This window comes from Macaca fascicularis, chromosome 9, assembly GCF_037993035.2.
Source record: "Macaca fascicularis isolate 582-1 chromosome 9, T2T-MFA8v1.1".
Classification (NCBI taxonomy): domain Eukaryota; kingdom Metazoa; phylum Chordata; class Mammalia; order Primates; family Cercopithecidae; genus Macaca; species Macaca fascicularis.
The window spans coordinates 85,586,745-85,614,054 of NC_088383.1; the positions used below are offsets into that span (position 1 = coordinate 85,586,745).

The following is a 27,310-nucleotide window of genomic DNA, read 5'->3' on the forward strand; positions in this document are numbered from 1 at the left end:
CATCCTATAGCATATGTTATGTATTTATTCTTCCTTTATAAAACATTTAGTTCACACTGAGAGAAACAAGTGACTTCTGATTATAAAACATATTGAAAAGCACAACCATCTTCAGATAGTATATGTTGGATAAATAACAATCACAGAAGTCACCAACTACTGTGGATATAAATATATTTTTTGAGTCATGCTGGCTATTAATCAGTGGTAACACCAACGAACAGAATGAAAAATTTTATCCTAAGCTGACTATTGAAGTGTTGCTCATAATACTGCCCATTCTTTCTCCACGTAATTAGTAACATTGCTAGTTTCAATAAGAGAACTTAGCTTCCCATATCTTTTCTGATTTATTGGGTATTGAACAGTGTTCTATGAAGGACAGAATCTGTTATCAATTCCCCTTGTGATTTGAAACTTTGCACACATCAAAATCACACTTGGAATAGGTGGAGCCATATTCTGAGTCTTTTATTCAGCTATCAATTCAGCTATATCAAGCAAATATTGCCATTAGTAAAAAGTACACACAGTTTTCTGAATCACTCTACCTGATGGCATTCTTTTGTAAGAATGTCAGCAGCCTAGGATCCATACCTTGACTTCTCAGAGCAAGAGTCCAACTTACCACCTGATTGTGCTACTTAGACTTAACTACCTACTTATGTCCATGTTTCTGAATGGTTTCCTCTTCTGAGTCTAAAACCAGACAGAATCAATGATCAATTAAAAATTAACAGAGCTCCATATTCACAAGCTGAGTACTAACTTTGGCTATGTGGATTTTGATTTGGCTCCTCTCTGAGATACAAGATACTGTTTCTAATTTCAAGAAAAGTACAACCTCCTGGGGAAGTCAACACAAATACTTGGAAAGTTAAATAACCATGCAAAATATAATAACAAGGTTGCAGTGCAGGAAATATCAAAGGACAGTAACTGCTTAAGTGTTAAGGGAACAATATTGAGATCAGTGTGCTCCAGGTAACCCCAAGTGTTGGGGTGGGAGTAGGGTAACTCTCAAAGCTGCCACAGAAAATAAGAGAAGTATCAAATACATTGCGTTTCAGCCCAATCCCACATCTTGGTTTCCACCTCCACCACAGTCACTCTTGGGTTTTTTTTATTGGTTTTTTAATTTTACTTTCTATAGTGGATCTTCACAGATACCATTTCGTATCAGAAAAGGACTTTGAATTTATTTTTTGAACCACACATATATTTTTAAATGCCATAGGTTTCAAAATTACATAGTATAATCACTATGATCTGTTGTGGAGTGAGGTTTCTTCGTGAAGGAGCAGAGAAGACTCCACAGATGTAGATGATTTGTGTAGTTAGAAAGGTTCCAGTTAAATGATTTCATAGAAATAATAACAATAAAATAAGAAGGGTGGTTTAAGAGGCATCATCTTGGAGAAAAGTCAAATCAGAATCCATACTGTCATCATTTTATAGGAGAAATCCATGTACAAATCCATGTATAAATATCTTTCTCTCGGAAAACTCAGCGGAGAAAGAGAAGTTTCCTAGTAAATGAGCAGAGACTTGACTTGCCCAACAAAGAGTCTGTGTGGGTGCAGTTCCTGGCTCTGCTAAGGCAAACATGACCCCTAGATCAGTTTCAGAAAGGAGGAGCGGGTGTCCTGGCTTGCCAGAAACCACTGGAATGGCAAAATAAGAAAACTGGGTCTTCTCTCAAAAACTCTTTCCTCTTGAATTGAGTAGGCACCCTCCAGATGGAAAGGTAAGCCAAGGACACTCTGGGAGACACCATTTCTCTCTTCAGCTGACATCAGGACCTAGGAACCAATAGCATATCAATTCTGCTGTCATTGACTACAGAGATACAATGGGAAGAAGTCAAAATCATTCCTCTCAGCATTTGCAGTTAATAACAATGGAATTCATGTGTATTATTTGAGCATAGGTAATGTGTTGTTCTGTTATACAAATAGAGCAAAATAATATACCAAGTTATTATAGGTATTTGTTATGGACCACATGATTGTGTTCCTCCAAAATTCATATGTTGATACCCATTCCCAATGCCATATTACTTGAAGGTGGGGCCTTAGGAAGGTGAATCCATCTTGCTGGGATTAGTATCCTCATAAGAAAAAGGACAGAACAGCTATTTACAAGCCAGGAAGAGGATCCTTACCAGAACCCAACCATCCTGGCACCCTGATCTCAGACTTCCATCCTCCAGAACTGTCAGAAATAAATGCTTACTGTCTAAGCCAGCCATTCTATGGTAACTTGTTACCGCAGTCCGAGTTGACAAAGACAGTGAGCACTCTTGGGCTGCAAGCACAAAACCGAAAATGCATAATTTAAGCCAAAAAAAGAAGAAAAATAGAAGAATGCGAGAGTTTCTTGTAGAGTTAAAGATGATGACCAACTAAACCTCAGAAAGGACAAGAATAGGGCTGAGATTTGGAGAATCTCAGCCACAGAAGCCTGACAATCTCCTCTCTAGCAAAAAATCTGGGCCATCAGCGATCATCCTTAGAGGGTATTGATCATGTGCCCTTGTGGATCATACTTATCTACTGAGAACTCTTAAGGCAAAAGAACATAGATTATAATGAACTCTTTGTGTAACTTCTTTTAAAAATTGCCCTTTCTAATTAATTGTTAGAATGTGAGCAAAGCCAAAGACCCCTAGTGGTCACAATAAAGGCCCACAGCGGTTGCAGCAAACAGTGCCTAGAGCCCAGAAGAAATTTCCTCTGTCCGGGTAGGGAAACACAAAGAAGGAATCTGGGTCAGGAGGCAGGCAGATCCTGATAGTCAAAGAAAAAGATGAGAATATTATTAAATATAGTGTGAATACATAAAATGTAACAACACTTGAAACCAAATAGCAACTCTCTCCTTGAAAAAAAATTATATTGCTTTCTTGGGAAGCATATATCTAAAATTATAATTCAGATTGCTTTAGGTTCCACTCAGAAACATTTTGTTAAAAGATTGCCTTACATCAGATTTGAAAAACATAAGCAGACTTTTACCAAATATAGACACAAGGATCATAAACTGAAAATAGAAACCATAAGACAGACTCTGGAAAGGAAGGGAATATTGACATTGTATTATACTTGGCAGTAAAGAAATAGAAATCCACAGTGATTTACAACCTTTACATAAGAATAAAGAATTAACTGAAAAAATGTTCAAACTATCAGAAATAGTAAGACACTTTTTAGCAATAAGAAAGAAGATTTATTTAACTTTGGAGAGGGTTGGCAGAAAAGGACTAAAATGAGAAACAATAATATTACATATTAACTTTGTTCTTAAACATCCACATTTAATGTATCAACTTTGGCTGTTGTTATATGACTTGGCAATTCAATAAAGTTACTGAAATGGAAAATTGAAAAATTTTATTGTGATTTTTCCAATTTCTCCACTAGTGGAATAGTTTAATAATAAACCATTGCATATGCTTACAGCATTCTCATTAAAATGAGTGAGCTATCATTTTTCTTTCTATTCTTAGTTATCAGCAACTTTATTTACCAATGCGTATTAAGTAGAACACAAACCTCAGCTAACCATCTTTGGAGGTACCTTTTGAACAAGCAACTATTATCTACTGAGAAGACATTGAGTTTTTAAGCTGGAAGGAGCCCTAATAGTTTTATATTACATATGTCACATTATAAATGAGGAAACTGAGGCTCAGTGAAATGTAGTAACCGGTCCTAAGTCAATAGCTACTCGATGGCAGAGAAGATGTCATGCTTCCAGACTGTCTTATTACAATAACTATCCTAGAGTCCTAATATTTTTTCTCTATCAGCTGTTTAATATAGGCCTACAGATTCCTGTGTGGCAAAAGAAGAAAAAGGTAGACAAAGAAGACATCCTTAATTTATTAAAAGATTACTTTAGCCTTATCACAAGGAATTGTAGTTTGAAAAAAAAAAATACCATTTGTATTCACCTCTGATTAGGCATGGAAATTTTCCTATTGGATTTATAAAACTGCCCCCAGCTTTTACATTTTTTAACATTCTATGAAATGTCTCTCTGCATTCTCATTATAGTCATGCAGAATATTGATGACTCTGTAATTTGTTAGACAATATCTTCATAGAGTTGCATTAATTCCTTTGTTGGTCTTTGCAAAATAAATCTATTTCTAATCTGGCACCTGCTATTAAGCTGCTCATATCACTAATTTATTTTCCTTTAAAATAGCCATTTAGGCATGTTTTCTTTGGTTCAGACTCTACATAAAACATCTATGTTAGCTATTAACCCTCCTGAGGGAGTGGGCTTGATCAGAAGAGGAATGGACTGGAACTGAAAGAACCAAAGGTGGATCCAACTTTCAGTTCAGTTGCCAATAACCCATGTGACATTGAGCAAATCATTTATCTTCTCTGAACATTTTGTATTGTGTAAAATGAAGAAGGTCAATTTTATGACCCCTAAGATTTAAATCTCTGCATTTCTTTTTTCTTTCTTTCTTTTTTTTTTTTTTTTTTGGTTACAGAGTTTCACTCTTGTTGCCCAGGCTGAAGTGCGATGGTGCGATCTCGGCTCACTGCAACCTCTGCCTTCTGGGTTCAAGCAATTCTCCTGCCTCATCCTCCCTAGCAGCTGAGATTACAGGCATGCACTACCATGCCTGGCGAATTTTGTATTTTTTAAATAGAGACAGGGTTTCTCCATGTTGGTCAGGCTGGTCTTGAACACCCAATCTCAGGCAATCCACCTGCCTTGGCCTCCCAAAGTGCTGGGATTACAGGTGTGAGCCACCGTGCCCGGCAAATCTCTCTGTATTTCTAAATTGATCACTTTTAAGCCAAGTCTAACAACAATTATTCTGCTTGTACCCTAAACTTACATCCTATTTGCCCCTAAACACTTGGTTCATGTTTCAGTCCTAGCACTGAGACAAGGAAATAAAATACAATGAAGTGTGATGTCTCTCTTACTACACTATGAACCCCATGAAAGGTTAACTCATTCTTATAGGCTCAATGCCTGGCAGAGCAGATATTCTATAAATGTTTGATATATGGACGAATAAAGGAATGATTGCTACAACGAAATAGTAAGAAGAGCTTAAGTGTATGAGTTTACATTATCTCTGTAAATAGCCCAGAGATCATTATCCTGAATCTTATCAGAAGAACTAGCACTTACATATAATTTTGCCTGTTCACAGCATAATGGACTTCACAGTACATCTCTTAGAGTTTGATCTCTTCTTGCCTAATCACATACTCTTAACCTTCTTTCTTGACCATAAGCTTTTTGAGAACAAGATCTGTGTGCCTGATTCATCCTACAGTTGCATACCTATTCATAGCGCTTATGAAGTCTTCCACCAATTTTAACTGATTAAGTGAATTTAAAATAGTGGTCAAATAAAATAAATGATGTATTTGTAACAAAGTACTCTTTGTCAAGGAAAAAGGTTTGGAACAAGTTTTCAGTGATAATAAAATTCTGACTTGTTACTCTTTCACTCTATATTAATCTCAAATTTTCATCTCTGAAAAGAAATCACTTATTCCTGGTTACTTTATTTTTCCTTCATATATGGTCAGTTCATAATGAATGTATCCAGTGAGATCTCACAGAGCAGAGAAAGCATGAAGACCGTGAAATTTCAGTTGTGATCCCAAAAAACAGTCTTAATAGAATTGTATTTTCATGGTTTCATTTTATATAAAATGCAGTGTTGTGGCATAAGCATTTCTCCTGACTTGCATGCAAATTATCTCTGTGTTGCTTCAATAGAGTCTTTGTCAAATGTTAATAGTCCACTACTTTGCATGCTATGAAAGAATACCACAATATTGACTCCCAGTGGGATGTCTTGCCCTCTCTTGACTTACCATGTGATTTCGTTTTCTTAAAGAAAATGTCTTTTTATTTTCAGGCGTGTCTATTTCTCTGATCAAGAGTTGTTTTCCCTACATGCAATTCTTTTATCAGGCAGCATAAGTTCCTTCAGTACTATCTCCCAGCTTTCACACATTTGCAATTCCATATTGACATAAACAATCTATATTAACACATATATAATGTTAATATTTTCTAACTCACTTTTAAATAGTTACCACAATTCTAATTATGCCATTAATCCATTGTAATTAGACTCATTATTATAAATATGATTTGTTCATGGGGATCTTTATTATTGTAAGCAGTATTTCATATTACTGTTATAAATGCTACCAATAAACCACAATTGTTAGAAACATCCTTAATGTATTTAATATTTGTTTTATCGGGTCCCTCATAATCAACATGGACATATTTATGTCTATATAAACTTCAAAAGAACCAAATGATCTTTTACTCCTAAAAAGTTACTGACATGTTAATAAAAATAATAGCTAAACTTTATTGAGTTCTTTCCATGTGTCATTTACTCTTCCAACACTCAATGCATTAAGGTAGATTATGTCATTAATTTTCACAAGGTTGCTAGGAGGTAGAAGTTTCAGTTACTCTCATTTTACAGAAAAGAAAACTGAGACTTAGACACGTGAAATAATTACACAAATATATAAACTAATAAGTGATAGAGGTAGAAATGAAACCCATACCATTTCATTCCATGTTACTGTGCTTTGAGGGTGAGGATGAATCTGCTTATTTTGGAAGTTATCTATCGTACTTCTTGCATCTGTGTAATTATTTCTCTAAACTCAAGTTTGCATATCATTTTAAAATTCTGTCATAAAATCAAAAGTATGTAAAGAGTGCAAATTGAAATCTTTGCAATAGAAATTACAGGCTATCAAAAATATAATGAATTATTATTACTGAGAAATTAGCAAATAGAGTAAATCAAATAGGAGCATAATATAAGTATTATATAATTATCAGCATAGTTTCCTAACTGTGAATTTTCTAGTGTTAACTGACTAATTTTAAAGTTAATAAGCTTATTCACTGTGTACCTTGGAAGCGTTTTCTCTTTAGTGTGTAAGGTTTAAAGTTTAATTTCTTTTCACAGAGATTAATCAAAGGTTTTCTTGCCACCAAAAGATAATAAAGGAAAAATGATTAAAAGTAAATTTAACCACAAAGGTTTTGATAGTACCACATTACATTCCATCAATTTTAGGAATTGATTTTTTGTAAAGAAGCAAATATATAAAATCTGATATTCATTGTTTCCTTTATTATTTTCCATTTGCTGTAGTCCAATTAGTATCATATTCATGAAGATTATGTGCATAAAATAGGTATGACACCATTTTCTCTCTGAAAGTTTAGAAACCTATGAGCCTTTTAGAAAATATGACTAACATGTTATCTTAATAAAGATAGCTTACAATTCAGGAATACTTCGTGGTTCACTATCTGAAACCAAAACTATATGAAATTTAGCCAAAATATTCCTTGCTTTAATTTTATTTTATGAAAATTAAAAAGTTTAAATATTTACACTGGGGAGCAAATTAAGTAACTTGAGAATATAAGGATTTCACCCAAATAGACTTTAGAGCAAAACAATGCATTATGGTCTATTTCAAAACCACTGTTGTAGTCACACATCAAAAACTTACTGAACGTTTATCATACTCAAGACCCAATGAGGGATACTGTATGGGATATGACTTCAAAGAGCTCATCTTTTAGACTATTTTGTTTATTTTGTTTGTTTTTATTATGAAAATAATAAAACAGACATCGCTTTCACAGCAGCTAGATTTAAGAAAGGTTAAATATTTATTATCTTGTTTTTATTATGTAAAAATCCAGTAGACATATCAACAACTCAGTTTTTCACTTAGAATTCTGTACACCCAAGCCTTGTGAGACATACGGCACTATTACATTTCTGGTTTGCCAAACCATCTATTAAGACTTCCCTTCAATCGAAATAGAAATGATACTTATGTACAAGGGTGATTTTACAGGAGTACAGTTTTAAGAACTGTATTGCTGTTTTAAAGAAACGGAAGGTGAAGGAGAACAGGGATAACATGCTAAGTGGTTATGAACTAGTGGACTATAGGAGACACAGCTGGATCCAATGCTAGTTTTTCCCCCTACCAGATACATAGACTTAGATGTGTTTTTCTTATCCATAAATAGACATAATTGTACTTTTTCCCTAATAGAGTTTTTGGGAGAATTACATAATGTAATTGAAGCACTTAACACAATGCTAGGAACAAAGAACATGTTCAATAAATGGTAGTCATCTTCATAATTATTGGAAATGAAGTAACCTGGAGAGGAAGAGGTAAGATGTCATTTTTCAGGGATGCTGTAACAACAATTTTTTTTTTTGAGATGGAATCTTGCTCTTGTCACCCAGGCTGGAGTGCAATGCCACGATCTCGGCTCACTGCAACCTCCGCCTCCAGGGTTCAAGTGGTTCTCCTGCCTCAGCCTCCCGAGTAGCTGGAATTACAGGTGCCGGCCACCATGCCTGACTAATTTTTGTATTTTTTTAATAGAGATGGGGTTTCGCCATGTTGGCCAGGCTGGTCTCAAACTCCTGACCTCATTCATGATCCACCCGCCTCGGCCTCCCAAAGTGACAACAATTTTTAAAACTGCAAAACAAGAATTTACATCACTATCTATACTTCCTTGGTATGTTATCGTAAAGCAACTAAGTTTGGGTTGGGCTGAAGAATGAAGTGCAATTCCTTCATGATTAGTGATTTTGAGGGCCTTTTCATGTGTCTGTTGGCCATTTATATGTAAATTAGTATAGCCATTAAGGAAAACAGTATCGAGGTTCCTCAAAAAATTAAAAACACAACTACCGTTTGATCCAGCAATCCTACTTTTGGGCATATGTCCAGAGGAAATAAATTCAGTATCTCAAAGAGTTATCTGCATTCCCATGATCATTGCAGCATTATTCACAACAGCCAACATATGGAAACAACATAAGTATCCATTGACAGATGAAGGAAGAAAGAAAATGTGAAATATATATACAACACAATATCATTCAACCATTAAAAAAAAAAGAAGGAAATTTTGCCATTTTTGACAACATAGATGAACCTAGGGGACATTATACTAAGTGAAATAGGCCAGACACAAAATGACAAATAATGTATGATCTCATTTATGTGTGGAATGTAAAGAAGTCAAATTTATGGAAGCAGAGAGTAGAATGATGGTTGCCCAGGTCCAGGAAGAGGGAGAAACAGGGAGATGTTGGTCAAAGGGTTCATATTTTCAGTTATAAGTTTTGGGAATCTAATATACAGCATGATGACTATAATTAATAATACCATATTGTATACTTGAAATTTGCTAAGAGAGTAGATCTTAAGTGTTCTCAAAACTAAAGGTAACTATGAGGCAATAGATGTGTTAATTAGATTCATTGTGATAATTATTTAGTGATATATATGTATCAAATCACATTTTTCTTAAATATATAAAATTATTAATTGTCAATATATCTCAATAAACCTGGAAAAAAATAAACGTCATGCATATTTTATTACCATAAGCCATGTAGTTAAGAGACGTGAAATAAGTAGTTGACCTAAGGAAGAACCACATGTTCTAAAGAAACTGGGGATAATTAACTCGTTAAATAATTCACTAAAATTAACCATTAGTCATGTTGTGAACCTTTGGTCATGGTTGAAAAGGTTGTGTAAAACAGTGATGCTTACAATACAAAATTCTATGTACAAAATTCCTTACTTGAGATCAAAGATCCTATTAAAAGACCCAAATTAGAGTTACACCAATGCAAAAAGGTAAAATAAGGGAAATGGCAATATTCTAGTTATTGTTCTACTTAATATTAACTATAAAGATGAATCATATAAATTTGTTTTTTGTAATAAAAAATCATTAAATATCAATAATTTCATAAGGCAAACTAATAGTTTGGCTGGGTTTCTTCATGACATAGTCTCAGTTCAGAATAGCATTGCAAGTCTACATCACAGCAGGAATAACTTAAATCTCCTATTCTTGTAGAGGCCATTGCCCAAGTGAAGAGGTTAGACAAAATAGCCAAGAACCAATTTTCTGAAGGAAGCTGAAGAACATAAGTATAATAACATTATGAAAATGTACTTGGCTATGTCACATCTGCCATAAGAATGTATTTTCTTTAGAGCAGTCCTTGCATGATCCTTAGACTGTCTCAAGTGGCCAATAATCCAGTTCTACTGGTTATAAATTTGTATGCATGTCAAACCCCCTTTTTGAATAATTTTGAGCTCTGAGCTAAATGCTTTGCTTTTAAAAAATTAATTTGGGGAATGATAGACACAACTAACCTATATATTTCAGGTTCCTAGCTCCTTCCACAGCACATGCAAAACCTCACTTCCCAATGCACTTGCAGTTAGGCAGAACCACAGGGCCTAGTTCTGTCCAGTGAAATGTGAGCAGGGCTGAAAAACTGAAAAGGCCCGTATAGTCCCCTTTCTTCACTGTAACAATCAAGGAAGTCTTGAATTGAGATTTTGAGATAACAGAGCAACAAAATCAAAAGACCTTAAATTGCCAAGTCACCTTGTGGAAGACAACTGAAGAAGCACTCAAATCCCCTGGGTCTGCATGAGGAAGAAATTAACTTTTATTGTGTAAAGGCATTGAGAGATTGGAGTTGTTTGTTACCTCATAATAACCTAATCTATCCTGATTACAACTAACTTCAAAAACATACAGGGCCCAAACAACTGTTAATTTCTCAGATACTCTGCTTACTACTAGGCTATTAAAGAAATGCATATAAAAAGAATATTGAATGGAACTACTGTAAAATGACATCAGAGATTAGAATATATAATCTTTTTAATTTTTTAATTCTTCAAATTTTCTCTACTTTGGAGAGTTGTTTAAAAAATTAAAACCAGAAAATTTAAACATCCCTCCCCACAGCATATGCTCCTTTTCCAGAAAAGACTTGGATGTGTAGGTATTTGGTTTTGTTTGTTTGTTTTCATTTAAGGAAGAGTTGCTTAGGGTTGGAGACTTAAAATTTGCAGCTGGGACCTGAGATTTGAGATCTAAAATCTTCAATCCTGTTTTATAAAAATGTGTCTAGAGAGGATTGAATTAAAGCCTTTGGAGGCCCAAGCCCTGGAGATATTTTGTTTGGCCCTGACCCCTCTATCTATATGTAATTCAATATGGCAAAGCAAAGTCATAAATATGTGTAAGGAATTCTAACCAAGTTTAGATGTTTTTTCTTATAACTACGCTGTTGTTCCTTGTTTCTCTTTCTTATTTTTTAAACCATCAAAGATTAAACTGTTTTCACAAGACATTTTTTTGTCCATTATTTTGCTATAGCCCTAAGCACTGTGCCTGTATAACTTAGAACAAACTACCATCAAGTGATCAAATAAGGTTTATGTAGCACTAAATTTCAGTATGAAATTGAGAAGAGTCATACGTATAAAAGAAGATAGTTTATCTTACAGAATAATCAAATTAGGCTCTTCTTAGATATTTAGAGCAAGATAGATATAATATCCAAAATAGTTTCAAAAATCAACAAACAAAGTAATGTAAGTTTTACTTATAGAGAATCAGTTTCTAGCCTTGCTTCTGGAGTTTTCAGCCAAATAGAGCTACTCATGTGCAATCCTGCCAATAAAAATGGACTAAATCCCACTAGCAAACACTGTCTTCAGCGTTCTGCCTTTCCTTCATCCTTGCTTCTTGCTCTCACCTACTCTACTCAAATTCTGAACTTTGGATGTTGGCACTTTTGAACTTGATCGAAAAGAATTTGTTCTCTGGTTTTCAAGCCCTGGCATGCCTCAGGATTCTGAGTGTACATGGCCTGATGCCCATCCTGTTCTACTCCTGTTTTGAAGAAAAACTATTATAGCTACTATTTAGTGAACAATTGCTATATGCTAGGCATGTGCTGAACACTTAATATGCATCACCTCAAAATAATATCCACCGCAGCCTGACTGATGAGTATTTTTACCATCTTATAGTGATTGGGGCAAGGAAGGAACTTGAGAAAAATTAAATGGCAAGAGACCAGGATTTGATCACGGCAATTCTATACTTTTAACTACTACTTATATCATCCCTGCAACCATATTTTCATTAAAAATATGTATTTACCAAGCACCTACTATGTTCTAGGTTCTGTGCTAAATAATGATTATACAGATGTGAACATGTAGACAGGGTCTTTAATTTCCTGGCAATTGCATTTTAATGAAGATTATGTCATAACATGTAAAATAAATAAATAATCCATTTTCAAAATTGGCCTTTAAAAATAGATTAAAGTGATGTGGAAGGACTGGAGGGGTATGTGGCCACATTCAATGGGTAGGGAGGAAAGGAACATTGAGAAGGAACCAGTCATTTGAAATTTTGGGCTCTGAACATTCCAGACAGAGGGAATTACAAGTTTACAGATGCAAGGTCAAAAGTGAGCGAACTATCTTCAAGAAATAAAAAGTCATCTAGTATCACCAACTTAGTGATAAGAGAGGTAGACAGAGTTAGAGTTGCTCCTACAGGGCCTTGCCACCTATGCTAAGAGAATTTAATTCTAGGTCCAATGGGAACCACATTTTAAGGAGGGACGTGGCATAATTGTAACCTAATTTTTTTAAGTATAGGTAATGCATCCTTTTTAATCATGGAGAGAGGTGCAAGAAAGATATAAAAGCATAAGGTAAAGAGACCAAAGCACAAAAAGCCTAAAAAAACAATAGATTTTTGTACCCTCAGCAATCTGTTCTATCCTAGGAAATAATGGAATATGTGGGAGATGAAGCATCAGATTTTAATTTACTAATATTTAATGATATTAACATCTCTGGCTGTCATCTCTTCAAGCTTGGATATCCTCTCAAGGTCAAATACTTGCTCTCTTATTGGCACTCTAACATTATGGTTTCAGAATTCCAGGTAACCCCTGCAATAAATTCCAGGGTCTACAGTTTCTACTCACAAAGCATGTTGTAGGTGGAAAATGAATACATTACAACTAAATTTATTAGGCACTGCATATTGAGAAAGCAAAACACACAGAATCCTTATAATCAAAGACTTATCTTCTTTTATGGAAGGAAAAAAGATGGTGCCCACATGTACAAAATCCATCTGGACAGACTTTATAGAGATGTCATTTTACTATTCAATGTTTTCTTTTGTAATAAAACTCAGAAGGCATAGTGCTGTAAAAATACGTACTTTTTAAACTCTGAGACTTTGTTCATAAGAAAATGAAATGAATCTTTTCACAATCCATAGGAATTTGGTTATAGAATTTACAAGTCACCTTTGTAGCAACTACAAATAAATTTCCAAATTCCTTTCAGACATACCCCACCCTACTGCAGCTTCCAAGGTTGAGAGAGAAAAAAAGTATCAAAGTTAAAAACATAAGACTACAACCAAATCTTAACAATTTTCTTCTTTAATCCATGGCATAAAATCTCATATTAACTAGTTTATGAGGAGTATCATGAGAAATAACTAACAAGCTTAAAATCTGGAGTCTGGAGCCAGAAATTCAAATATAGAGGGAAAACACAGGAACTAAGGTGACTTCCAGAATAAATATGAGTGTCCTAGAAGTAACAAAAAAAAATATTCAGTGTATTTTAACAACTAAACTGCAGGGTAACTTCATGCCCCTGGGAAAAAGAAAATCTTTATTTTTTCATAAAAGGATAAAGAACACACACATTTTGAGAACAATAAAAATTGTAACTATGGAAAGGCCATCTGGGCAACTAGATTATCTCTACAATACACTCTTCACTATTTTATTTAGTTGTATTTTAAGTACCTCAGTAAATTAAGTTTCCATTCACTCTCCTTAAAAATTTTCTACCAAACCATTAGGTATTATTGCTAATCAGTAACCGATAATCCCTACCAACTAGTTTAAAGTATGCCACATGCCTGTGTCTTACTGATATTCTTATTCCCATTTTTTTCACTAGGACCATCTTATCAAAATAACATTTTTTACAAAGGTTAAAGTTCTAATTGGGAAAATAGTAGCTGGCAGTGGCTTAGCGGTGAGTTAATCTCTAAGACTCAAGGAGAAAAATTAAATTACCTATAAGGTCTCCTCTCATTTTTTATTAGTTGTAAAATAAATAAATATCCAGGAGAGATTCCTTTTCCTTCATGGGCACCATTTGGGGTTGGGGTATTTGGGGAACTGGAATTCCCTGGGCTGCCTGAGAGAGCCGAAGGCTTCCCACTTTCTCTAACTCATACCTGACAAGAAAAACAACGTTCTCATCAAGCTCACTCTGCAGCAGCATGTCGCAGTAGAAAATATGCAGAATGAGAAGTCAGAAGACTTATGTCTGGTCTCCGTTCTGCCAGGATCTAGTGGTTTGACCATGAGCAAGCCCCTTAGGCATCTTGAAACTCAGCATCTTCATTCACACAATGAACTGTAGCCAAGGATCCCTCCAACCTCAAAATTTTATAATATGATGATACTCAGCTAAGAAACTAGAACTAGACAGTCCTAATTAAAATATTATACCAATAGTTATACAATACATGTGGCTGAATATGAAAATGTAAAAATTCATGCTGCCAATGAACATGTAAAATTTTAGAGTATGAAGAAGGGAGTTTTTGATAGCTTGAAAAAGTAGGACAAAACTTTCTTATATGTGAGACAGAACAGTGAGAAGAATTTGACCATGTTTGAATATTACTTCAAATCTCAAGTCTTATGGGTACTTTCCATTGTAAGAGAAAAATCAACAAATTTGAGGATGGGTGAATCTCAAGTCATATTATTATCATCTATAAGAAATCAAAACTGAAAAACCCATAATTAGATCTCAAACTTCTTTTATTTGGCAAATCAAATTTCCTCTTCAAATATCATGGTAAATTAACAAACTTTATTCTCTTCTCATTTTTCTTGAAATTGAGAAATGATTAAAAGGCATAGGAGAGAAGAAAGATATAGAAGGGTGCTGAATAATCCATACCCTTAGTAGATATTCTGTAATTAAAAAGTTAGATTTGGGCAGGGCACAGTGGCTCACGTCTGTAATCCCAGAACTTTGAGAGGCCGAGGTGGGCAGATCACTTGAGGCCAGGAGTTCGAGACCAGCCTGGCCAACATGATGAAACCATGTTTCTACTAAAAACACAAAAATTGGCTGTGCCTGTAGTTCCAGCTGCTCAGGATGCTGAGGCATGAGACTCTCTTGAACCTGGGAGGTAGAGGTTACAGTGAGCCATCACACCACTGCACTCTAGCCTGGTCAACAGAATGAGACTCTGTCTCACAAAAATAAGGAAAAATAAATTTAAAAAAAGTTGGATTTATTTGTTCTTCTCCTTCAAGACCAAGGTTTTGTGTTCCAATAAATTATTTTATTCCTGTATATGTAAATCCGTGGTTTCCAAACTTTTTTGATAAAGCACTGCATCAATTAGAAATGTTCATTATATGTCCCCAATATTTATTTATTTATTTGTTAACTTATTAATAAGATTACTTATTTATTACACACACCATTGTACATTATAAAACATACATACAAGTTAATTTGAAAAATCATTTAATGATGAAACATATATTTATTAATATTTTGCTTGCCACAATGCTTCATATTATCATTGGCATTGGCCTACATCTCAAAATACAATAAATATATTCAAGGCAAGGTTCATCATTAATAAAAGTAAATGTAAGCCTATATCTCAATGGAAGGGAGGAGCTGATTTCTTGTAAGTCTGAATTAGATAGATCATCACTGTTGTTAACCTCTTCCATTAGGCTAAGAATACAGTAGGAAATGTGTCAACTCCATCAATTTCCTGTTGTTGCTTACACTTGTATTGCTAGTATTGTCTTCTCTGCAGAAATCCCTGTAAGCCACTTTTCCATTCTGATACTTCCACTTGGTTAAAATTGGATAACAGAATCTTCAGTGCCTGAAGAGAACACACATAAACATCAACAAGAGGCAACACACTGGAAATGAAAGAAGTGTAAAGACCACACGGTAGCCCCTCCATACTGTGACTCTCCCAGTGTTTCCTCAAGATATCTCTGAAAGGGAGGACAAGAGACCAGCTGACCTCTGGGCAAATAAGGGCGCCAATTTCTATCTGTTTATTGCACATTTGCAGAGGCTTAGTTTCTTTTTTAATTAAAAAAAATAAGTGGAAGCTCTAATATTTATTCCTCATGGCCTACTTTGGAGACCAAGAGTATAAACAGTTGTGATAGGTAGCTGAAGCTGTTATTGGAAGCATTTGATATTTTGCTTGAATAGCAACAGGTCATGGCTATGCTCTAGGCACCCAGCTGCATGTGACTCCTACATTGTGATCAGTTGGGAACTTTCATAGAGCATTTTTTCCCATATTGTAACTAGATAATTATTTCTCCTGTGAGCTTCAACCATTCATGACTGTAAAAAAAAAACAGCAAAAAAAAGCAGTTAAAGGTATTCGTTCATCTTGAACTCTTATTGTACTCTCAGGTTAACATAACAGTATTCTTGAAGCCTCGATTATTCTGAGAAGGGCTGCAAAGGGTTATTTACTGGTTAAAGTTCACACCATTACACCTTTCAATTGCAGGAGTGATCCTAAAATGATTCGTGACACTGTGTGAGTGTAGATTCTATCTAAACTCCTTGTTTCTTTCGTACTATATTCTGTGTAATTTGTCTTAGTCTGTTTGGGCTGCCATGACAAAACATCATACACTGGTTGCCTTACATGACAGAAATCTGTTTCTCACGGTTCTGGAGATTGGAAAGTCCAAAATCAAGGTGTCAGCTGATTCAGTTCGGGCTCCCTTCCTGGCTTGCAAGTGGCCACCTTCCCAGTATCGGCTGACACCACCTTTCCTCAGTGTATGCATACGAAGACAGGTAGTGAGTTATCAGATGTCTCTTCTCATAAGGACACTAATACCATCAGATCAGGGCCCAGTTACTTCCTTAAAGGCCCTATCCATCCCCAAATACAGTCATATTTGGGGATCAGGGTTTCAACACATGAATCTTGTGGGAACACAAAACTTCATTCTATAATATAATTGATATGGTTACTTTCAACAAATATTTATTGAATGCTTTCTATGTTCCTGGCACTATAACCAAGTTGCTGTTCTCACTGTAGGGGGAAAAGAGCAGACAATGCACATACACATGTTAACTTGTGTATTAAAAGGAAAACTAAAGTAAATTAAGGAGACAAAGAATGAGGGGGTTGAGAAAGGGGGCTATTTGTAGAATGGGTGGTGAGGGACTGCCTCTCCAATAGCAGACATGGGAGTAGACATCTGATGTAACTGAGGAGCAAGACTCTAAATATTTACAGGAGGAGGTTTAGTTCAAAGGTCAAGAGACAGGAGAGTGAGGTTGAAAGAGCAAAAGAAAGCCAAAGAATCTGTGACAAGATGTAGGAGAGGACAGTGGTAGAGTAGGAGGTAAGAGAGGTGAGGTGGCAAGCAGGTAAGACCTTGATGGACAGGGTCATGTTGTATTATATTCTGATAGCAACAGAAAGCCATTGAGCGTTTTGTTGTTGTTGTTGTTGTTTGTTTGTTTGTTTTGAGCAGAGGAGTGACATGAATTATGATATACACTTTCAAAAAGTGTCACATTAAACGCTATCTGGATAACAGACTATAGGGGCAAGACTAAGAGTAGAAAGACAAGTTTAGAGGCTTTTTCGCAAATCCAAGTAAACAATGCTAGTTTGGAAGACAGTAGACCTGGGATCTGAAATACCTTCGGAAGATGGAGATATCAGGATTTCCTAATGGATTAGATATGGGATATGAAAGAAAGGGTAACAACATCAAAATCTTTGCTGGCTTGAAATAATTCTAGGGGCCAGGAGCAGTAGCTCACACCTGCAATCCCAACACTTTGGGAGGCCAAGGCTGGTGGATCACTTGAGGCCAGGAGTTCGAGATCAGCCTGGCCATCTTGAGGAAACTCCATCTCTACTAAAAATGTGAAAATTAGCTGGGCATGGTCATGCACCAGTGGCTGTAGTCCCAGCTATTCGGGAGGCACCTTGAACCCAGGAGGTGGCGGTTGCAGTGAGCTGAGGTTGTGCTACTGCATTCCAGCTGGGTGACATAGTAAGACCCTGTATCAGAAAAAAAAAAAAAGAAAGAAAAGAAAAAGAAATAATTCTAGGGATCAAATCAAAAGAGGAATCTAAAATTAAAACCACTTAGAGGATGTGCTCTCCTACCACTCCATGCCTCCACACACAACTTTTCAAAGGTGCAATTAGTCATTTTTGCACTTGACTGTTTACCAGGTATTTCCTCCCTCATTATAATGTAAGCAAGCTCCTAAAAGGCAGGACTTGTATTTATCTATGTGGTTCCCACTTATATGACCTGCACCAAGCTCAATGCCAGCCAGTTGCTGAGCCCTCGTTGCATTCTTTAAAGAATGAATGGGACCAGTCAGGAGAGGTTTCTCATGCCTGTAATCCTAGTACTTTGGGAGGCCATGGCAGGTGGATCACCTGAAGTCAGGAGTTTGAGACCAGTCTGGCCAACATGGTGAAACCCTGTCTCTACTAAAAATACAAAAAATGAGTGGGGCGCAGTGGCGCATGCCTGTAAATCCAGCTACTCAGGAGGCTGGGGCAGGAGAATTGCTTGAACTCAGGAGGCAGAGTTTGCAGTGAGCAGAGATGGTCACTGCACTCCAGTGTGGGCAACAGAGCTAGACTCCATCTCAAAAAAAAAAAAAAGAATGAATGGGACCAGGTGTGGTGACTCATACATGTAATCCCAGCACTTTGGGGAGCCAAGTTGGAGGATGACGTGAGGGTGGAAGTTCAAGGTTATAGTGAGCTATGATAGTGTCACTGCAGTCTAGCCTGGGCCACAGAGTGAGACCTTGTCTCTAAAAAAGAAAAGAAAAAGGTCACTTCCAAGACGGCCGAATAGGAATAGCTCCAGTCTACAGCTCCCAGTGAGATTGATGCAGAAGATGGGTGATTTCCGCATTTCCAACTGAGGTACTTGGTTCATCTCATTGGGACTGGTTGGACAGTGGGTGCAGCCCATGGAGGGCCAGCTGAAGCAGGGCAGGACATCGCCTCACCTGGGAAGTGCAAGGGGTCAGGGGATTTCCCTTTCCTAGCCAAGGGAAGCCATGAGTGACTGTACCTGGAGGAATTGCACACTTCTGCCCAAATACTGTATTTTTCCCATGGTCTTTGCAACTGGCAGACCAGTAGATTCCCTCCCATGCCTGGCTCGTTGGGTCCCATGCCCATGCAGCCTTGCTTGCAGCTAGTGCAGCAGTCTGAGATCGACCTGGGATGCTGGAGCTTGGCAGGGGGAGGGGTGTCTGTCACTGCTGAGGTTCTATGCTCACAGTGTAAACAAAGCAGCAGGGAAGCTCGAACTGGGCAGTGTCCACCACAGTTCAGTAAGGCCTACTGCCTCTCTAGATTCTAACTCTGGCGGCAGGGCGTATCTGAACAAAAGGTAGCAGACAGCTTCTGCAGACTTAAACGTCCCTGCCTGACAGCTCTGAAGAGAGCAGTGCTTCTCCCAGCACAGTGTTCAAGATCTGATAATGGACAGACTGCCTCCTCAAGTGGGTCCCTGACCCCCATGTAGCCTGACTGGGAGACACCTCCCAGTGGGGACCAATGGACACCTCATTCAGGTGGGCGCCCCTCTGGGATGAAGCTTTCAGAGGAAGGATCAGGCAGCAATATTTGCTATTCTGCAGCCTCTGCTGATGATACCTAGGAAAACAGGGTCTGGAGTGGACCTCCAGCAAACTCCAACAGACTTGCAGCTGAGGGGCCTGTTAGAAGGAAAACTAACAAACAGAAAGGAACAGCATCAACATCAACAAAAAGGACATCCACACCAAAACTCCACCTGTAGGTCACCAACATCAAAGACCAAAGATAGATAAAACCATAAAGATTGGGAGAAACCAGAGCAGAAAGGCTGAAAATTCCAAAAACCAGAATGCCTCTCCTCCTCCAAAGGAACACAACTCTTCACCAGCAAGGGAACAAAACTGGATGGAGAATGAGTTTGATGAGTTAACAGAAGTAGGCTTCAGAAGGTTGGTAATAACAAACTTCTTGGAGCTGAAGGAGCATGTTCTAACCATTCTAACCCATCACAAGGAAGCTAAAAACCTTGAAAAAAGGTTAGATGAATGGCTAACTATAATAACCAGTGTAAAGAAAAGCTTAAATGACCTGATGGAGCTGAAAACCACAGTACGAGAACTGTGTGAAGCATACATAAGCTTCAATAGACGATTCGATCAACCAGAAGAAAGGATATCAGTGATTGAAGATCAAATTAATGAAATAAAATGAGAAGACAAGATTAGAGAAAAAAGAGTGAAAAGAAATGAACAAAGCCTTCAAGAAATATGGGACTATGTGAAAAGACCAAACCTATGTTTGATTGGTGTACCTAAAAGTGACGGGTAGAATGGAACCAAGTTAGAAAACACTCTCCAGGATATTATCCAGGAGAACTCCCCCAACCTAGCAAGGCAAGCCAAAATTCAAATTTTGGAAATACAGAGAACACCATAAAGATACTCCTCAAGAAGAGCAACCCCAAGACACATAACTGTCAGATTCACCAAGGTTGAAATGAAGGAAGGAATGTTGAGGGAAGCCAGAGAAAAAGGTCGGGTTACTCACAAAGGGAAGCCCATCAGACTAACAGCAGATCTCTCAGCAGAAACCCTACAAGCCAGAAAAGAGTGGGGGCCAATATTCAACATTCTTATAGAAAAGAATTTTCCCATCCTGGCTAAAACGGTGAAACCCCGTCTCTACTAAAAAATACAAAAAACTAGCCGGGCGCGGTGACGGGCGCCTGTAGTCCCAGCTACTCGGGAGGCTGAGGCAGGAGAATGGCGTGAACCCGGGAGGCGGAGCTTGCAGTGAGCTGAGATCCGGCCACTGCACTCCAGCCTGGGCGACAGAGCGAGACTCTGTCTCAAAAAAAAGAAAAAAAAAAAAAAAAAAAGAAAAGAATTTTCAACCCAGATTTTCCAACCCAGCCAAACTAAACTTCATAAGAGAAGGAGAAATAAAATCCTTTACAGACAAGCAAATGCGGAGAGATTTGGTCCTGCCAAAATCTCTCCACCAGGCCTGCCTTACAGGAGCTCCTGAAGGAAGCACTAAACATGGAAGAGAACAAACGGTACCAGCCACTGCAAAAACATGCCAAATTGTAAAAACCATTGACGTTATGAAGAAACTGCATCAATTCACTGGCAAAGTAACCAGCTGGCATCATGATGGTGGGATCTAATTCACATATAACAATATTAACCTTAAATGTGAGTGGGCTAAATGCCCCAATTAAAATACACAGACTGGCAAAATTGGATGGAGAGTCAAGACCCATCGGTGTGCTGTAGTCAGGAGATCCATCTCATGTGCAAAGACACACATGGATCCAAGGTGAAGGGATGGGGGAAGATCTACTGAGCAAGTGGAAGGCAGAAGAAAGCAGGGATTGCAATCCTGGTTTCTGATAGAACAGACTTTGAACAAATGAAGATCAAAAGAGACAGGGAAGGCCATTACATAATGGTAAAGGGATCAGAGCTAACTATCCTAAGTATCTATGCTCCAATACAGGAGCACCCATGTTCATGAAGCAAGTTCTTAGAGACCTACAAAGAGACTTAGACTCCCACGTAATAATGGGAAACTTTGGCACTCCACTGTCAGTATTGGACAGATCAACGAGATGGAGAATTTGGAGAATTGGCGGGGATGTCCGGGACTTGAACTCAGCTCTGGACCAGGCCAACCTAATACACATCTACAGAACTCTCCACCCCAAATCAACAGAATATACATTCTTCTCAGCATCACATCGCACTTTTTCTAAAATTGACCACATGGTTGGAGGTAGAAAACTCCTCAGCAAATGTAAAAGAACAGAAATCACAACAAACTGTTTCTCAGACCACAGTGCAATCAAACTGGAACTCAAACCCACACAATCACATAGAAACTGAACAACCTGTTCCTGAATGACTACTAGGTAAATAACCAAAGGAAGGCAGAGGTGAAGATGCTCTTTGAGACCAATGAGAACAAACACACAACATACCAGAAGCTCTGGGACACATTTAAAGCAGTGTGTAGAGGGAAATTTATAGCACTAAATGCCCACAAGAGAATGCAGAAGAGATCTAAAATCTACATTCTAACATCACAATTAAAAGAACTAGAGAAGCAAGAGCAAACAAATTCAAAAGCTAGCAGAAGGCAAGAAATAACTACAGTTCAGAGCAGAACTGAAGGAGACAGAGACACAAAAAACCCTTCAAAAAATCAATGAATCCAGGAGCTGGTTTTTTTAAAAGATCAACAAAATTGATAGACCACTAGCAAGACTAATAAAGAAGAAAAGAGAGAAGAATCAAACATACGCAATAAAAAATGATAAAGGGGATATCACCACCGATCCCACATAAATATAACTACCATCAGAGAATACTATAAACACCTCTATGCAAATAAACTAGAAAATCTAGAAGAAATGGATAAATTCCTGGACACATACACCCTCCCAAGACTAAACCAGGAAGAAGCTGAATCTCTGAGTAGACCAATAACAGGTTCTGAAATTGAGGCAATAATTAATAGCCTACCAACCAAAAAAGTCTAGGACCAGACAGATTCACAGCCAAATTCTACCAGAGGCACAACGAGGAGCTGGTACCATCCCTTCTGAAACTATTCCAATCAATAGAAAAAGAAGGAATCCTCCCTAACTTTTATGAGGCCAGCAACATCCTGATACCAAAGCCTGGCAGAGACTCAACAAAAAAAGGGAATTTTAGGCCAATATCCCTGATCGACATTGATGCGAAAATCTTCAATAAAATACTGGCAAACTGAATCCAGCAGCACATCAAAAAGCTTATCCACCAAGATCAAGTTGGCTTCATCCCTGGGATGCAAGGCTGGTTCAATATATGCAAATCAATAAACATAATCCATCACATAAACAGAACCAATGACAAAAACCACATGATTATCTCAATAGATACAGAAAAGGCCTTCGACAAAATTCAACAGCCTTCCATGTTAAAAACTCTCAATAAACTAGGTATTGATGGAACGTATCTCAAAATAATAAGAGATACTTATGACAGACCCACAGCCAATATCATACTGAATGGGCAAAAACTGGAAGCATTCCCTTTGATAACTGGTACAAGACAAGGATGACTTCTCTCACCACTCCTATTCAACAAAGTATTGGAAGTTCTGGCCAGGGCAATCAGTCAAGAGAAAGAAAGAAAGGGTATTCAATTAGGAAAAGAGAAAGTCAAATTGCCTCTGTTTGCAGATGACATGATTGTATATTTAGAAAACCCCATTGTCTCAGCACAAAATCTCCTTAAGCTGATAAGCAACTTCAGCAAAGTCTCAGGATACAAAATCAATGTGCAAAAATCACAAGCATTCCTATACACCAAGAACAGACAAACAGAGAGCCAAATGAGTGAAATCCCATTCACAATTGCTTCAAAGAGAATAAAATACCTAGGAATCCAACTTACAAGGGATGCGAAGGACCTCTTCAAGGAGAACTACAAACCACTGCTCAATGAAATAAAAGAGGACACAAACAAATGGAAGAACATTCCATGCTCATGGATAGGAAGAATCAATATCGTGAAAATGGTCATACTGCCCAAGGTAATTTATAGATTCAATACTATCCCCATCAAGCTACCACTGACTTTCTCTGCAGAATTGGAAAAAACTATTTTAAACCTCATATGGAACCAAAAAACAGCCCGCATAGCCAAGACAATCCTATGCAAAAAGAACAAAGCCGGAGGCATCACGCTACCTGACTTCAAGCTATACTCCAAGGCTACAGTAACCAAAACAGCACGGTACGTGTACCAAAACAGATATATAGACCAATGAAACAGAACAGAGCCCTCAGAAATAATACCACACATCTCCAACCATCTGATCTGTGACAAACCTGACAAAAACAAGCAATGGGGAAAGGATTCCCTATTTAATAAAGGGTACTGGGAAAACTGGCTAGCCATAAGCAGAAAGCTGAAACTGGATCCCTTCCTTACATCTTACATAAATATTAACTCAAGATGGATTAAAGACTTAAATGTAAGACCTAAAAACCATAAAAACCCTAGAAGAAAATCTAGGCAATACCATTCAGGGCACACACATGGGCAAAGACTTCATGACTAAAACACCAAAAGCAATGGAAACAAGAGCCAAAATAGACAAATGGGATCTAATTAAACTAACGAGCTCCTGCACAGCAAAAGAAACTATCATCAGTGTGAACAGGCAACCTACAGAATGCAAGGAAATTTTTGCAATCTATCCATCTGACAAACTGCTAATATCCAGAATCTACAAAGAACTTAAACAAATTTACAAGAAGAAAAAAAAAACCATGAAAAAGTGGGCAAAGGATATGAACAGACGCTTCACAAAAGAAGACATTTATACAGCCAACAGACACATGAAAAAATGCTCATCATCATTGGTCATCAGAGAAATGCAAATCAAAACCACAATGAGATACCATCTCATGTCAGTTAGAATGGCGATCATTAAAAAGTCAGGAAACAACAGATGCTGGAGAGGATGTGGAGAAATAGGAATGCTTTTACACTGTTGGTGGGAGTGTAAATTAGTTTAACCATTGTGGAAGACAGTGTGGCAGTTCCTCAAGGATCTAGAGCTAGAAATACCGTTTGACCCAGCAATCCCATTATTGGGTATATACCCAAAGGATTATAAATCATGCTACTATAAAGACACATGCACATGTATGTTTACTGTGGCACTATTCACAATAGCAGACTTGGAACCAACCCAAATGTCCATCAATAATAGTCTGGATAAAGAAAATGTGGCACATATACACCATGGAATACTATGCAGCCATAAAAAAAAGGATGAGTTCATGTCCTTTGCAGGGACATGGATGAAGCTGGAAACCATCATTCGCAGCAAAATTTCACAAGGACAGAAAACCAAACACCGCATGTTCTCACTCATAAGTGGGAGTTGAACAATGAGAACACATGGACACAGGGAGGGGAACATCACACACGGGGGCCTGTTGGAGGTGGGGTCTAGGGGAGGGATAGCATTAGGAGAAATACCTAATGTAAATGACGAGTTGATGGGTGCAGCAAACCACCATGGCACGTGTTTTCCCAGTACTCTAGAACTTAAAGTATAATAATAATAATAAAAGAAAAGAAAAAATACAAAGAAGAAAAGGATGACTGGATGTCCAAAGCTTTGAGCAATCTTGAAATTACATCTTATTAGAAACAGTTGAAGGAAATAGAGATATTGAAAAGGAAATAATTCATTAAATGGTAACTAGGGCTATAAAAGTCCTGTTTTCTAGCATATCCATTTGTATAATTTAGACTCCAAGACAAAACCAATTTTACTACTCCAAAGAATTGTTGGATCTCCTATACTATCAGCTCGTTTCGTTCATTCTTCTGTCAATAGAGTTTTACCCTGATCTGACATCGTAGCTATATCATACTTTTAATCTATTTCTTAGAAAAGCATTATTTCTGCTAAAAATAATAGCTACCTCTAGCCCTTCATTACGCAAGCTCATGCAAAAAAAATGGTAAAACTGCAGTTACGTGTACAGATAATTTTCTTATCTTATTTCCAATGACTGCAGACTGCCTCTCCCATAAAGTTTTACCCTAGTTGTTAAAAGCTCTTCAAACTGATCTTGTCGCAGCTTATTTTCACCTCTCCTTGACATCAAGGGAAAAATGAAAAATAAGAGTAAAAAGACCAAAAGGAAGTGCAGAATAGTGATTGGCCTAGATCATCTTGACCACTGGAAGGTCTGAACTATTCAAAGGTGACCACACTTAGAGCTTGGTACACAGCAAACGCATAAATGTGCGGGCTTCTAATGTTTACCTTAAAATTAAGTTCCTTACACCCTGTCGCTGAAATGTCACTAGCCTGGGGCCTCCAAAGGTGAACGTACAGAAGGCTGCAGTAAGGATGGAGAGTCTTTTTTTTTTTTTCTTTTTTGAGACGGAGTCTCACTCTGTCGCCCAGGCTGGAGTGCAGTGGCCTCAGCTCACTGCAAGCTCCGCCTCCCGGGTTCATGCCATTCTCGTGCCTCAGCCTCCCGAGTAGCTGGGACTACAGGCGCCCGCCACCGCGCCCGGCTAGTTTTTTGTATTTTTTAGTAGAGACGGGGTTTCACCGGGTTAGCCAGGCTCTCTATCTCCTGACCTCGTGATCCGCCCGTCTCGGCCTCCCAAAGTGCTGGGATTACAGGCTTGAGCCACCGCGCCCGGCCGGAGAGTCTTTATGTAAACGACATGACAGGACACCAAGTCATGTGTGGTTTGTGATGTCAGCAGAACCCCCTGATGGAATCCTTGAGTTTCCATCACTTGGCTAGAGAACGTCCCTATAAGAAAAGGCTGACCCTTGACATCGCCGGAAACTTTCCCCAGACTTGGCGTCCATTTGCAGGAGATGCTCCCGCTGGAGCCCCCCGCGAGCCCATGAGGTGGATGGGTCCTGGGGAGACTTCCAGAAGGGGCGGCCCCTCGGGCCCTGCGCAGAGAAGAGCAAGGCCGCAGGCACTGGGGCCACAAGGGCCGGGTTCAAAGACCGGGGTCCCAGCAGGGCCCCCACGCGCCAGCGGGTGACAGCCCCGGGGGGCGGGGGGCGGCGGCCCAGGGCTCCCGGGACCGCCTAGGCGTTGGGGTCCCGCCTGAGGACTGTCCGGCAGGCTACGAGGATGGGGAGGGACCCGTGGTTCCCGCCCAGCAGGGCGGCGGCAGCCAGGCCTGGAGCGAGGTGGCGGAGCGCAGACAGTGGCCCGGGATGCGGGCGGGGAAGGCAGCCGAGGTGGGAGAGGGCGGGGTCGGCGGGGCGGGGCGGGGTCGGCGTCTCCCCGCGGCTTTACAAAGCCCGCGCCAGCCTCGGCCGCCCGGCGGGACCCAGAGCCACCGCGGGAGCCTCCAGCGTCCCCAGGTAGCGCGGGCGTCGCGGGGCGGGGCGGGAGCGCGCCCGGGAGGAGCCGCGCCAGGGTGGGCGGGATTATGGGGGGGTCTCTCTGCCCACCCGCAGTCCCCACATCCGCAGACTCCTGAGGACGCGAGAGCTTGGAGCATCGCATCCCTCTGCACCCCTGAAAGGAGGGTGACCTGGTTACCTTTCGCTGACCTCCTGACTGCTAGCCCAGCTGCTCTGACAAAGCACAGGGCCGCAGAGGGTGCTTGCTTCCAGAATACTTTGGGTGTCTTGAGCACCCTCCTACCTAAGCGTCCCCCAGCGCGCG

The 27,310-nt window shown here is 38.7% G+C and overlaps 1 protein-coding gene and 1 long non-coding RNA gene across 7 annotated transcripts in view; one reads left to right on the forward strand and one right to left on the reverse strand.

The window, feature by feature from the left end:
• Positions 1-446: 446 nt before the first annotated feature.
• Positions 447-27,261, reverse strand: LOC135965138 (uncharacterized). The gene is made up of 2 exons (XR_010578008.1): positions 27,185-27,261; positions 447-1,802 (listed from the first exon to the last, which is right to left on the reverse strand). It is a non-coding gene; the product is annotated as an uncharacterized lncRNA (long non-coding RNA).
• Positions 26,962-27,310, forward strand: part of RHOBTB1 (Rho related BTB domain containing 1) — a 144,586-nt gene continuing 144,237 nt past the window's right edge. For all 6 annotated transcript variants that reach the window (XM_015456308.3, XM_074000783.1, XM_065521063.1 and 3 more), the window contains exon 1: positions 26,962-27,003. The gene's annotated coding sequence lies outside the window, so the exon portion shown is untranslated. The remainder of the gene's footprint in view (positions 27,004-27,310) is intronic.